Consider the following 11,313-nt stretch of genomic DNA (forward strand, 5'->3'; position numbering starts at 1 on the left):
TGTGCAGGTTACGCCACTCCTCTACTCCCGCCATTGTTCTCCCCACAACTGCAGCCGGATCTTGGATTGTACGAGACTCCCGAGCATCATTCCAAGTGTGCCAAAAGATTGTAAATCAGAGTGAAGAAAGTCTCCGCTTGGCCTTTTTGCTCCTTCCCAATCCAATCCAGCAGTCATCCTTCTAGCTCTGCATGACATGCCAGTTTTTTCGGCGGGGCTTCAAACTTGATCCCTGTTCTCTCCCGTAGAATTTAACATGCTTCCGCTGAGTGAGGACATGACCAGAAACGATGGATCAAACTCTCTGTTCTGACGCATTCGAGACAGACAATGCCGTCTTTGATTTTCCTATGACTGGGTTCGGATCCTACCGCTAGACCATTCTCCACTAAACGCCACATGTGAACTTTAATCTTGCCAGGCACGTGGACAGCCCACAAAGCCAACCACCCTTTGTGATCACGGAATGAACGTGACGATTCCACGTGCCCACAAAGCATTACTGCACACCGCCAACAACAGATTCACTGCAAGAAAGTTCCCCTACCAAAACAATGCTCTTCTCATCAGAGTGCTTTCTAACCAGAGTTGGCATATTGTGCAAAGTCATCAGGTAAACCATGATGGAAGAATTATAGTACTATTCCCTCCGATCCATATTAATTGATTTCAATATGGATGTATCTAGAACTAAAATGTGTCTAGATACATCCATATTAGAGTCAATTAATATGAACCGGAGGGAGTAATAGAGTTGAGCAATACTACTAATAGGCAGATTTTTTGTCGATTCTACCCATTATTGGACCCACCTTATCTTTTCCCATTTGTGTGCGTTAATGTGAGAGCTTGCTTGTCTAGTCATTTTAGAGTTGGCTTCTACACTATACTTGAGGCTCTAGAAGCGAATTCCCTTAAAAAGAAGAAGAAGGGGCTATTAGGAGCAATTTCTTTTCCATGAATTCTCAACGAGGTCTTTTGTTAAATAGCATAGTCCATTTGCAGGTAATAAAATTGTAGTGGTTTGCTATCCACTTTTGCTTTCATTGAATAAGGATGGGATTTACCCCCTCTTCATAAGAAGTTGATTTGAACTGCTAACCACCGAAGCTTCTGGCATCCTTTAAGTACAAATATAGGTTTGTCTCAATTTAAGAACAAGGCATTGCGAGGCCTTTGTTACTGATCTTTTTGATCAGAAAGGTAATCACCAAGTGTTATTTGCATGCTGAAAATCAAAGACATGAGAGACTGGAAAGAAACCTTCAAAGTGAGAAACGTTGTTGATGTTGTATCTCAGATGGATGTTAAAAAAAATGAATATTTATGCTCCTTCTTTTAGGTCTTTATTATGCAAATGTAAATTATATTTTTTATTGTATGGTTTTTTTTTCCGACAACCCATAGAAGATATGCCCGTTATTGTATTATGTTGGAGGGAATTGAACTAAGTTATCTACAAGAGAACGATTAAAAAGGCAAAGAAAACAAAAAAAAAACACCTATCATGCAGCTTTGGGCATGCAGGAAACAAAACTACCTTTCATGCCGCTTTGAGCGTAGTTCCTACATGATTTTTCACCCTGAAAGGTAAGACTATGAACTTCTCCTGTGTAGTCGTCCTCACTAACATGCCGTTGTCACGGTCACCAAGCCAATTCCTTATCGATGTCCGGAGTCGAACCACCATCGGTAGTCCTCAGATCTCGGCTTCCATGACATTCTCCGCTACCACCATAGAATGAGAATATGCCCCATGATATTAACAGCCAGCAGAGCTTCAAAGCACTTCCTCTGAAACCAAACGGCCAGAGAAAAATATGGGTGCACATGACCGAAACTCAACCGATCTAGCAATCTTTGGTGGAGTACGCCGGCAGAGCCTTCCAGAACACGCCATTGTAGCCAGATCAATGAGGTCAGACAACCGGTAGGTCTTCATCTTGACAGGAGGAGAAACCCTAGGACCACCACCATTATATGCAAGACCGGCAGCACCCCACGCCGCCAGTCGCCGCCATGCCGAATTGGCCTAAGAGGAAAGAGGCAGTCCAGGCGCAAGGCTGCAGGTGCCGGCGATCTGAGGAGCTGCCAAACCACGTCGCCTAGTCGTGGCTAAACCCATCTGGCCGGATCGGCCTTATCCTAGATCTTGGCTCGATGATCCCAGCACACCGCCATGCTCGTCGAAGGCTTGCTGGGGACGCACCACCTCCTCATCGCCACCGCGCCGACGGAGGGTCTCAGTTCCTGGCCGGAAAGCCGCGCCGCCCTATGCTCCCATCGAAGTTCCCCATCTCCCGAGGAACCCAAGCGGGCTGGACCTCGCCATCCCAGCCGCAGGTGTTTAACGTGGAGGGTGCCGCTATCGCTGCCGCGAGGGCAGCGGTAGCGGCCAGGGGCCAGGGGTGGAGGCGGTAGGGGGTTTGAGGTGGGAGGGTGCCTTCAGAGCCGCTCAGGAGGGAGTGACTCGGGAGGGTGGCGAAAAATTGAAGACCAACTAGACGACTAGTACCTAGAGAAAAGATTCCAGACTTCAGTCTCACACGACAAACATAGGTTTCATCTCAGGATGTGTATAAGCTTACATTAAGGCTTGTTTTACAGTACCTTTTACCACTCTAAAAAAGGAGAGGTATGATTTAAATCAACGGTTAGGATTTAGGGAGATAGATTAAGTCCAATAGCCTAACAACACGTAGATAATGAAAAAAAAAAGATAATAGTATTCGGCCCAGCCCAGGCTTCTGCCTAATCGGTTGCCCAAGAGGCGGCGTCCAGAAGCGAGCGTCGCCGCCGAGCAGGGATGCCACCGACTCATCCGCTCCGCTGCCACAACTCCATCGAGCCGCGTGCGTCACAGCCTCCGCCTCCACATCGATCAGGGCCGCCGCCGCCTCATCCGCTGCCGCAACTCCGTCGCCGCCTGCGCCGCTGCCTCCGCCCCCACATCGAGCAAGGACGCCACTGCCTCGTCCGCTCCGCTGCCACAACTCCGCCACCTCCACGTCGCAGAAGGCCCCTTCCCATTCGGTCGGGCACGCCCCCACCAGCTCGGCCCTGTCCTGCGCTGCCGTAATCCTCTGTTGCTGTTGTCTTAGGATGTGGTAGCAGGTTCAGGTACGCAACACAGCAGAAACATTCCTCTTTCAATCTGATAGTTATTAGCCAAATTCAGGCAACTAGGAGTATGTTCCTACATGAATTTTATTGAAGCAGTAGAATTTTAGATTTTGGAAAATATGAGCCATAAAAGCGAGATTTAGATATTGTAAACCAAGCTATATCTTTTAGAGCCAGATATCTTTTGCAGCACATTCTATCTGCATGCTCAAGAATTAATCTTGCTCTATGAAGAAGAAATCTTTTACTGATACTGGGGACGGTTTAGCACTGTATTTAGGAGCCACCTTAGCCAGTACATTTAACGGCAAGCAAGCGTAAGCCTTACTATCCTGCATTTTCATGTCGCCAATATAAATATATTTCCATTCTCCATGCAAGGACACAGTTGGAACTAAAAAAGCATGGTTGATAGATTAATACTCCTCAATCCCAGCTAGAATTTCAAGAATCAGAAACGAGATGAAGGGTAAGAGAAAAGCATATTCGTGAAGTTGCGATGATTACCAAGAACCGTAAGGATTTTGTTGAAAAATAAGAATCAAACATTTCAATATATATTGTTTTCCTATAAATGTTTAACTACATGTAGCATACTTCCTACTACAAGAATGACCGCCGTGCATGTTAAAATGTGTAAAGGGTTTAACAGATAATATCAACTAAAGAAGACTGATTTCGGTTTGGAAATCGGATGAGCATACTTTTTATCCTATGAAAAATGTGTTACTGTTCTCTGGAAATATCCTTTCTTCATCTGAAAGTTCATCCACCTAAGTGATATTTTTTTTCAGGAGAAAAGCCCATAAGCTCCTCCATTTCCTGCAATAACAAATAAAAGCGTTGACATAAAGTTAGTCTCACATATTGCATGGACCAAAGTAGTCTACAAAATGTATTTAGAATAAACTGAAATGATGAACTAGCTGTCTGTCTTCAACTACTTCAACCAACTGAGGTGTGCTCTTCAGGTTTACATCAGCCAATAGTTGTATCAGTAGTCATTGTGAAAATAGGTTGTAACTGATAGTTCCATCGATACAATAGCCACAATGTTGCCCACACAAACAGAATGAGAAGCTTTCTTAAAGCAAATAGTGCAGAAGGTAAAAACTTGCCTAGGAAAGTACAATTGTTTTGGCAATGAAGAAACAATATATTTTACTGATAGATTTGTCCTGATGAGTGAAGTATATCATAAAGATGTTTTTGTTAAGACATGATTTACTTGAATAGTAACATGAATCTTATTTTTGTGATTGCAGTTTTCACACATGGATGGTCAAGGCGTTGGCGAGGAGCGTGAAGAGTATCGCCTCATGATTAGCAAGACCTTGAGAAGTGAGGAGGAAGGATATCAGTTCTGCAATGAGTATCGGATGAGACCACTACCTCGTGTATATGGCCGCATGAGATTTAACTAAATTTGTGTTACAATTCAACTTTCTGATGAATGATGTTGGTCAGGTGATGGTCTGTGCAAGTTGAGTTTTGTAAGACTACTGTCTGATTGTGCTTCGGCGGAGTCATCATTCCAGAAAAGGGCTGGCATGTGTACATATGTACCATTCACATAGAAATTAGCTTATTCTGTGATATACTTCCAGAATTTTGAGCAATCAGATGAGTTTGCATCCTGTATTAGAAGGATTGTGTGTGATGTATACTGTTGTAAATGATTGTAACCACATTGTTTTGCTCATGAATAAAGTTATCTCTGTGAGTTGTGAGAAATTTTGTACACAACTTTGTTATGTTTTGAGTTCGGTGGTAGGTTCCCAGCCTGCTACTGCAACATGTAATTTGTTAAATTCGAATGATATTCCAATAGCTCCATACAAAATCATCAGGGCCACATGATACATACTATTTCTGCTGCTACTCTACTCAACAGACACCAAGTCACATCAATAATAGAAGGCCAAATTGACGAGTGAAAATGAACGGAAGCTAGTTTGAAAAAACAAAACCATCATCCACATCATGACTTTAGTACATCAACTGTAAAGAATAACATGATAAAACCATGGGTTCACGCTCGTTTTAGTACACCAGCTTGTACAAGTTTTGTTGCAGAAGGCACCATTTGGTTGCCGATCTTTGCACAATCGCCCACGTTCTCACTAGAGTTTTGCTTGGACAATTGCAAGTATCATGAAATTAATGAGCTTGTCTTCTAGCAGGTTCTCTTGTTCATCATAAACACTCCCCCTAAAATAAAAAACATTGTTAGTCATACGACTTCTGAACAAATAAGAAATCAATTGTATCCATTATTTTCCCTTTTTGCATCTTTTCTGCCATCTATTCATAAGGTAGTATGGCAGGGTACTCTAACAAAAATGATCAACCAAAATTGCCAGCAATGATAGGAAGTTCTCTTCTCACCTTGGACATACATGGCAAACTAATGGTACATTACTTATCATCTCTTTGAAATTTCCACTACAAGAAAAGTAAAATTTAAACGCTTTGTCCTTGACCACAAGAAAATAAGAAACAACACAGGTACAGAAAATTACCATCCTGCAATGATAACAGCACGGTGGCATCCCTCACATATTGTCAATGTACGATGATGCTCCTCTCTTCCTTCTGGTAGATATATAATTCCCAAAGATAGTCACTAGTATTTGACACTACCTCGATTCAGGTTTGTTAAGCCTCCGAGTACATAGTGTCTAACTGCGAGTTTCCCGATATTTTTTGACAAACTAAATTACTCACAATTTGATATTCTGAAATTGTTATATCTTGACGTGAATTATGTCATCGCAGGAACAGATCATGGCTTATTTAAACATATGTTGCATTTTGATAGGATCAATATAATGGCTTGTACTGTAAATGTACCTTAACCACCGCTGCAATTAGTGTGATGCAGGTTCCAAAGTAATAAGACTATAAAACAGACACAGAGCTCATCAAAGGCACCAAAGAGGCACGGTAAAAAATGATCATGGAAAGCTACTTTTTAAATTTAACTAACTGACTGGCTTTTAAATGAAGACTGTTACACAGTAACTACAGTGTGCAGCTTTGAACTCAGCTTCCATACTCTACCTAAAAGCATGGTGGTCCTATAGCTGGGTATTAGTATCTGTTACGATTGAGTTGCCAATATAGGTCCCACAAATGGCTGAAATTACAAAGAAACCAATTCTAGTTCTGAGCCTGTATCTAGTAGGAAGAAAGTAATTCAACTTCACCAAGCACATGATGTACTGCAATCATCTTATCATCCACACCCTGTAACACTTTTAGATACAAACAATGTTCTAATATCTGTTGTACTAGGTAAAGAATCATTTGTTGAATCACAATGTGAAATCGATGTCGCTAAGATCCAGTTATCTAAACTAGGACAAATTGGTGTATTGTTTATAATTATATTATAAATTTGTGACTTTGACTGTCCATATAGCAGGTTATACTCTGACACTAAAATATTTACTAGAGAAAATATAATGCTAAACCTCTGATCACAAGAACATTTTGCCTAACCGTAACTGAGACATAATGCAGCGTAACAATATTTTAACATTGACTTGTTACAGGAAGCTGATGGGAGAAGATCTATCCGGACTGAATGTCAAGGAACTGCAGTCCATAGAGAATCAGCTGGAAGTACATGCTAGCAATGAAAAAATGGCAACAGAGTTAAGCAACTGAATGTTAAGAACCGTGTGGTGGGCTTGGCCTTGGCGAGCAACGAGGATGACGCCAGCGCTCTTGGATCCACGCGGGAGGCAACGCCGCCGCCGCCGCCGCCGACAGGGGTAGGTAGTACATCAGATGGGTTGGTGCGCGGGCGGCGAAGGCCGTGCGGGAGGGCGCCGACAGCGTCAGGTCCGTCAAGGACAGGTTGTAGCAGCAGTCGGCCACGTCCATGGCGAGGACGACCAGGACGCCGACCGCAACGCAGACGTGGACTCGGGGATGGGGACGGGGAGGCCGAGATCCTCCGCGGTGATGGTGAGGAAGGCGGCCGAGAAGGTGACGAAGTCGGCCGAGGAGTCGCTGCCCACCGGCTTGTTCCTCTACATCTGGGGCGGTGGCGCCAGAGTTGGGGAATGGACAGAGCGGCGGCGCCGGCGGAACCTCTCGCAGGCGGAAGAACGGAATCCCCACTCGTACCCGCTATGGTCGGCAGCTCATCGGGCTGGACCAGTCTACTGGGTTGTGCCTGTCTATTGGGCTAGGCCCGTCTACCTTTTTTTTTACTCAGGTGCGAAAAATTCCAGAGGTATGTAACATACCTCTCAAGTTTTGGACTGTGGTATGAAACTATTTGGACCATTGGATGGACGAAAATTAATGGCTATTATTCATTTGAGGGTACCACAAAAGAACTCTACATTAAAGAGTCAATGCTGGTGTATAAGCTTACACTGATTCATCTATCTGTGCATGACTACCACAAGGTTTGGGATTTGTCCCGGTCTAGAAGTGTCGCCAGAGGATTTTTTGAAAATTTGGGTTACTTCTTCAGTTGTTTCATGCTTGCAGAGGCTGCAGTGCATTTGATTTATTTGGGTTTCGTTGGTTTTAGCTCACGCAAGAAGTCATCTGCAAGTAGCCAAGTACCGGTGCTTCAAATTCTGTTGGTTAATATTTTTTTGAAGTCGCGCTTTCTACACGAGACCCTGTCTTCAAATTCTAATCACCAGAAGAAGCTTCTGTCACTGGTGGAAAAAGGGCCTTTGGTCGCGGTTCGCAACTGCCATTAGTCGCGGTTGCGCAACCGCGACCAAATAGGCGCGACTAAAGCTCCCACCCTTTAGTCGCGGTTCCTTACGAACCGCGACTAAAGGCCCGTCCACGTGGGCGCCAGGCGACCGTCGGGGCGGAGGCCCTTTAGTCGCGGTTCTTCTGGCCGACCGCGACTAAAGGCCGCCGCAGGTTTAGGGTTTTAGGCCCCCTAAACCTGCCCCCCTAAACCCGTTTTCTGTTTAATTTGTATTGTTTTATTTCTTTTGTGCTTTATTGTAATTTTGAAGGAGTTTCACATATTCTACGGTACTACATACATGCATGCATATGAATGTACAATTTCAAACAAATTTGAAATTAGAACCAAAAAGAATTCAAGAGAAATATACAATATATATTCAATATCATCGGATGACCATATACAAGTTTGAACAAGTTTCCATACATAATTTAATGCATGTATAGTTCTACGTCCTCGTAATGGTGTTCTCCTTTAGGATCGAGGACTTCCCTCTCGAACCATCCAACTAGTTCCTCTTGAAGTGGTCGGAAGCGAGCTTGGACTAAGCATCATCCGGAGGTTATTCCTCCGAGCATTGGTATCACTCGGAACGCGCTCGGAGGTGTATCTCCGGATCATCTCACAGACATAGTATCCACATAGATTGATCCCCGGTGGCTGAATATCGCCACCATTCTTAGCCTTTGACCGCGTGAAATGTAGCTCTTTTTTGAATTCACCGACCTTTGTATCTGAGAACCGTCTCCAAACCCTACGAGGCAAAGAAAATTAAATGAACGAGAGAGTTATTAGTTAATTACTTGAAGCTTAATTAGGAAATGAACGAAATAGGCCGATCGATATAGAGCGCAAATGAATGAAAACAATTACTTTTGAATCATTTTTCTCATGTCGGCCCAACGCGCCGCATCCATATTCAGAGAGTCGTGGATGAGACATTCTGATTTGTCAATTTTAATTACTAGCAGAATCCAGTGGAACCTGCGGACACGATACATGCACAATACGTCATGCATAACTCATCGATTAGCCGGCCACATACCATGCATGGAGTAAACAAAAGAGAATGTGCTCAAGACATAAACACTCACCCAAAATGGTAAGGAAATAGAATATCACTTTTGAGTTGCTGCTTTGTAAGAAACTGCCACAGGTCTGCCTCCACGTCGGTGGGGTGATGCTGTAACGTATATCCATTAACGATGTGTGGGTCAATGAACCCAACATCATGGATGTTCCTTACTCTGCTTCCTTAATCTTCAATCTGCATGTATAATAGCGGACACAACAATATAGTTAGGACATATATATTGTGCAGGCAATATGAACGAGATGGGGTAGAAATAAATCACTTACAGAACGTAGCAACTGATGATAGATTTGTCGAGCTCGCGCAGATTGAAAAGCTGGAACAATTCACTCGGATGAATTTGTACGAGTACTCGTTTGAAGTGATGCTCATATCCAACTTCTGCAAAAATATATTCTTTGGCGTTTTTATTTTTTATGTAACCCTTGTACCATTTCAACGAGACCTTTCATTTGTGGAGGTAGATCCTCTTCTTGCGCAGGCTCGACGAGAGGCCCATTCTTCACATATGTAAGTACTACCTCCTTCACTGGCGCCTCATCAAGGCCTAACAGTTCACGAAGAGTAATACCTAAGTTGGCCGCTTGTTCTCTGGCACTCGTTACGATCAATCCCTGTCGCTGCCGCGGCTTCTATGATTTCGGGGGCATCCGGACCGGCGGCTGTCACTATAAGCGGGGCAATCGATTGTTTACTTTGTTCCCCGAGCTGGGCAACAACTCGTTTCCCGCTTTGTGCACTTTGTAATTCCGTTTTATCGGCCTCCTCTTTCTTCTCCTTGAATATGCGTGCTCGATTCTTTAGTTCACGTGCATAGTCGTCAGGCAGATTCTTTGCGGCTTGGGACGGTGTGTTCAAAAATGACTTAGCCCACTTCTTTTGCTCATCAGAAAATACTGGCTTGGGCTCGGGCTCTCTTTTCTTCTTGCAGCCTGCCTTCCATTTCTCTAAATCAGCAGCCGCGGCCACCTCGACTTCCTCGGCACTACGTTCCCAAGGCCTCGTGGGGAGAGGCTTCAGTGATGGCTCCGGTACCTTTGTTTTCTTAGGTACGTAAGGGTCCGGGTTAATAATCCAGGACTGCTGCTTCTGCTTCTTCGCCGGAGGTGGACCGGGGGCGGCGTGCCGCTACCCGCCCGGGGCGGACTAGGGGGCGGCGGCTGCTTACCCGCCGGAGGTGAATTGGGGGGCGGCGTCGGCTGACGTGAAGGAGGTGTAGGTGAAGCACCACCTCCACTGCCGCCACCACCACCACCGTAGGGGGGTGGACTTGTTGGCGCCTCGCCTGGAAACTTGATAAACTTCTTCTGCCATAGAATGAACTGGCGCTTGACATCTCCAAGTCTTGTCGCCCCTTCAGGTGTAGCAATGTCAATGTCCAGGTCCTCAAACCCTTGGACTATGTCCTCCACCGTGACACGAGCATAGCCATCTTGAATGGGGTTGTTGTGGTGGAGTGCTCCAGGTGGTAAAGCACTCGCCGATGGCTACCTTCATGGACATGTTCCCGATAGGATAATACGGATGACATGCTTTCATCTCATTTATATCGTCCACGGGGTAGCGAGGAGGCTCCGGTGCAGTAATTTCGACCACCGGAGGCTCCGGTGCGGTAATTTCGATCGTCGGTGCACCAGCCGGTGGGGCCTCCGTGGAAGCCACGCCGCTTCTCCGCTCGCTGGCTTCCGAGATCCAATGGATGATCTTCATGCTTGCGCCCGAGCTGCATCTCTTTCGGCTACTAGTACACTCACGGTTTTCTTCATGACATCCATTTCCGATGCCAACCGCGCCACAACATCTCGCTTCCCGATCCATCTTTCTCTTACGGCTTCGTAACCGTACGGGTCATCGTTCTGGGGGAACCCTACTTTCCACGGAATGTGCCCCATGCCTCGTACACGTCCTCCGTGTTCAGGATTCCCGAGGGCTTTTGTCAGGGCGTCGTTCTCTCTCGTTGAACTTGATCCTCCCCTCTTGAGCATCCCTCATTGCCTCAATAAGCTTTTGGGTGGGTTTAATTATTTTGCCCTGGTAAACACACTCCCCTGTCTCCGGGTTCGAGCGATCCCCCATGCCCGTACCACCAGCTTTTGGCCCTTGGGTCCCATCCCTCCGTACCTGGATGGATTCCTCGCCCCCTCAGCTCGTTCTCCATCTTCTCCCACCTAGGCTGCCAAAAGCGATACCCTCCTGGCCCCATAATATGATTGTACTCCTTCTTGGCCGCATTATCCTTATTTTTTTTCGATATTTCAAGGAACTGCTCCAATTTCTTTTGCTTCACAAATTCTGGCCAATCATGTTGCGGTTTCTCATATTGTCCTTTGAAATCCGAGTCTTGCCCCGCTTGACAAAGTCATGG

General features: G+C 45.2%; 2 long non-coding RNA genes across 3 annotated transcripts; one reads left to right on the plus strand and one right to left on the minus strand.

Moving 5' to 3' along the window:
* Positions 1-2,900: 2,900 nt before the first annotated feature.
* LOC124675182 lies at positions 2,901-4,864 on the plus strand. Its single transcript, XR_006993211.1, has 2 exons — positions 2,901-3,120; positions 4,389-4,864. It is a non-coding gene; the product is annotated as an uncharacterized LOC124675182 (long non-coding RNA).
* A 61-nt stretch (positions 4,865-4,925) lies between these two features.
* LOC124675183 lies at positions 4,926-7,472 on the minus strand. 2 transcript variants are annotated; one of them, XR_006993214.1, is made up of 3 exons: positions 5,646-7,472; positions 5,512-5,568; positions 4,926-5,334 (listed from the first exon to the last, which is right to left on the minus strand). It is a non-coding gene; the product is annotated as an uncharacterized LOC124675183 (long non-coding RNA). The 2 variants fall into 2 exon arrangements; XR_006993212.1 differs by having other exon boundaries at positions 5,512-7,472.
* Positions 7,473-11,313: the final 3,841 nt, after the last annotated feature.

Source organism: Lolium rigidum, chromosome 7 (assembly GCF_022539505.1).
Source record: "Lolium rigidum isolate FL_2022 chromosome 7, APGP_CSIRO_Lrig_0.1, whole genome shotgun sequence".
In the NCBI taxonomy this organism is placed as follows: domain Eukaryota; kingdom Viridiplantae; phylum Streptophyta; class Magnoliopsida; order Poales; family Poaceae; genus Lolium; species Lolium rigidum.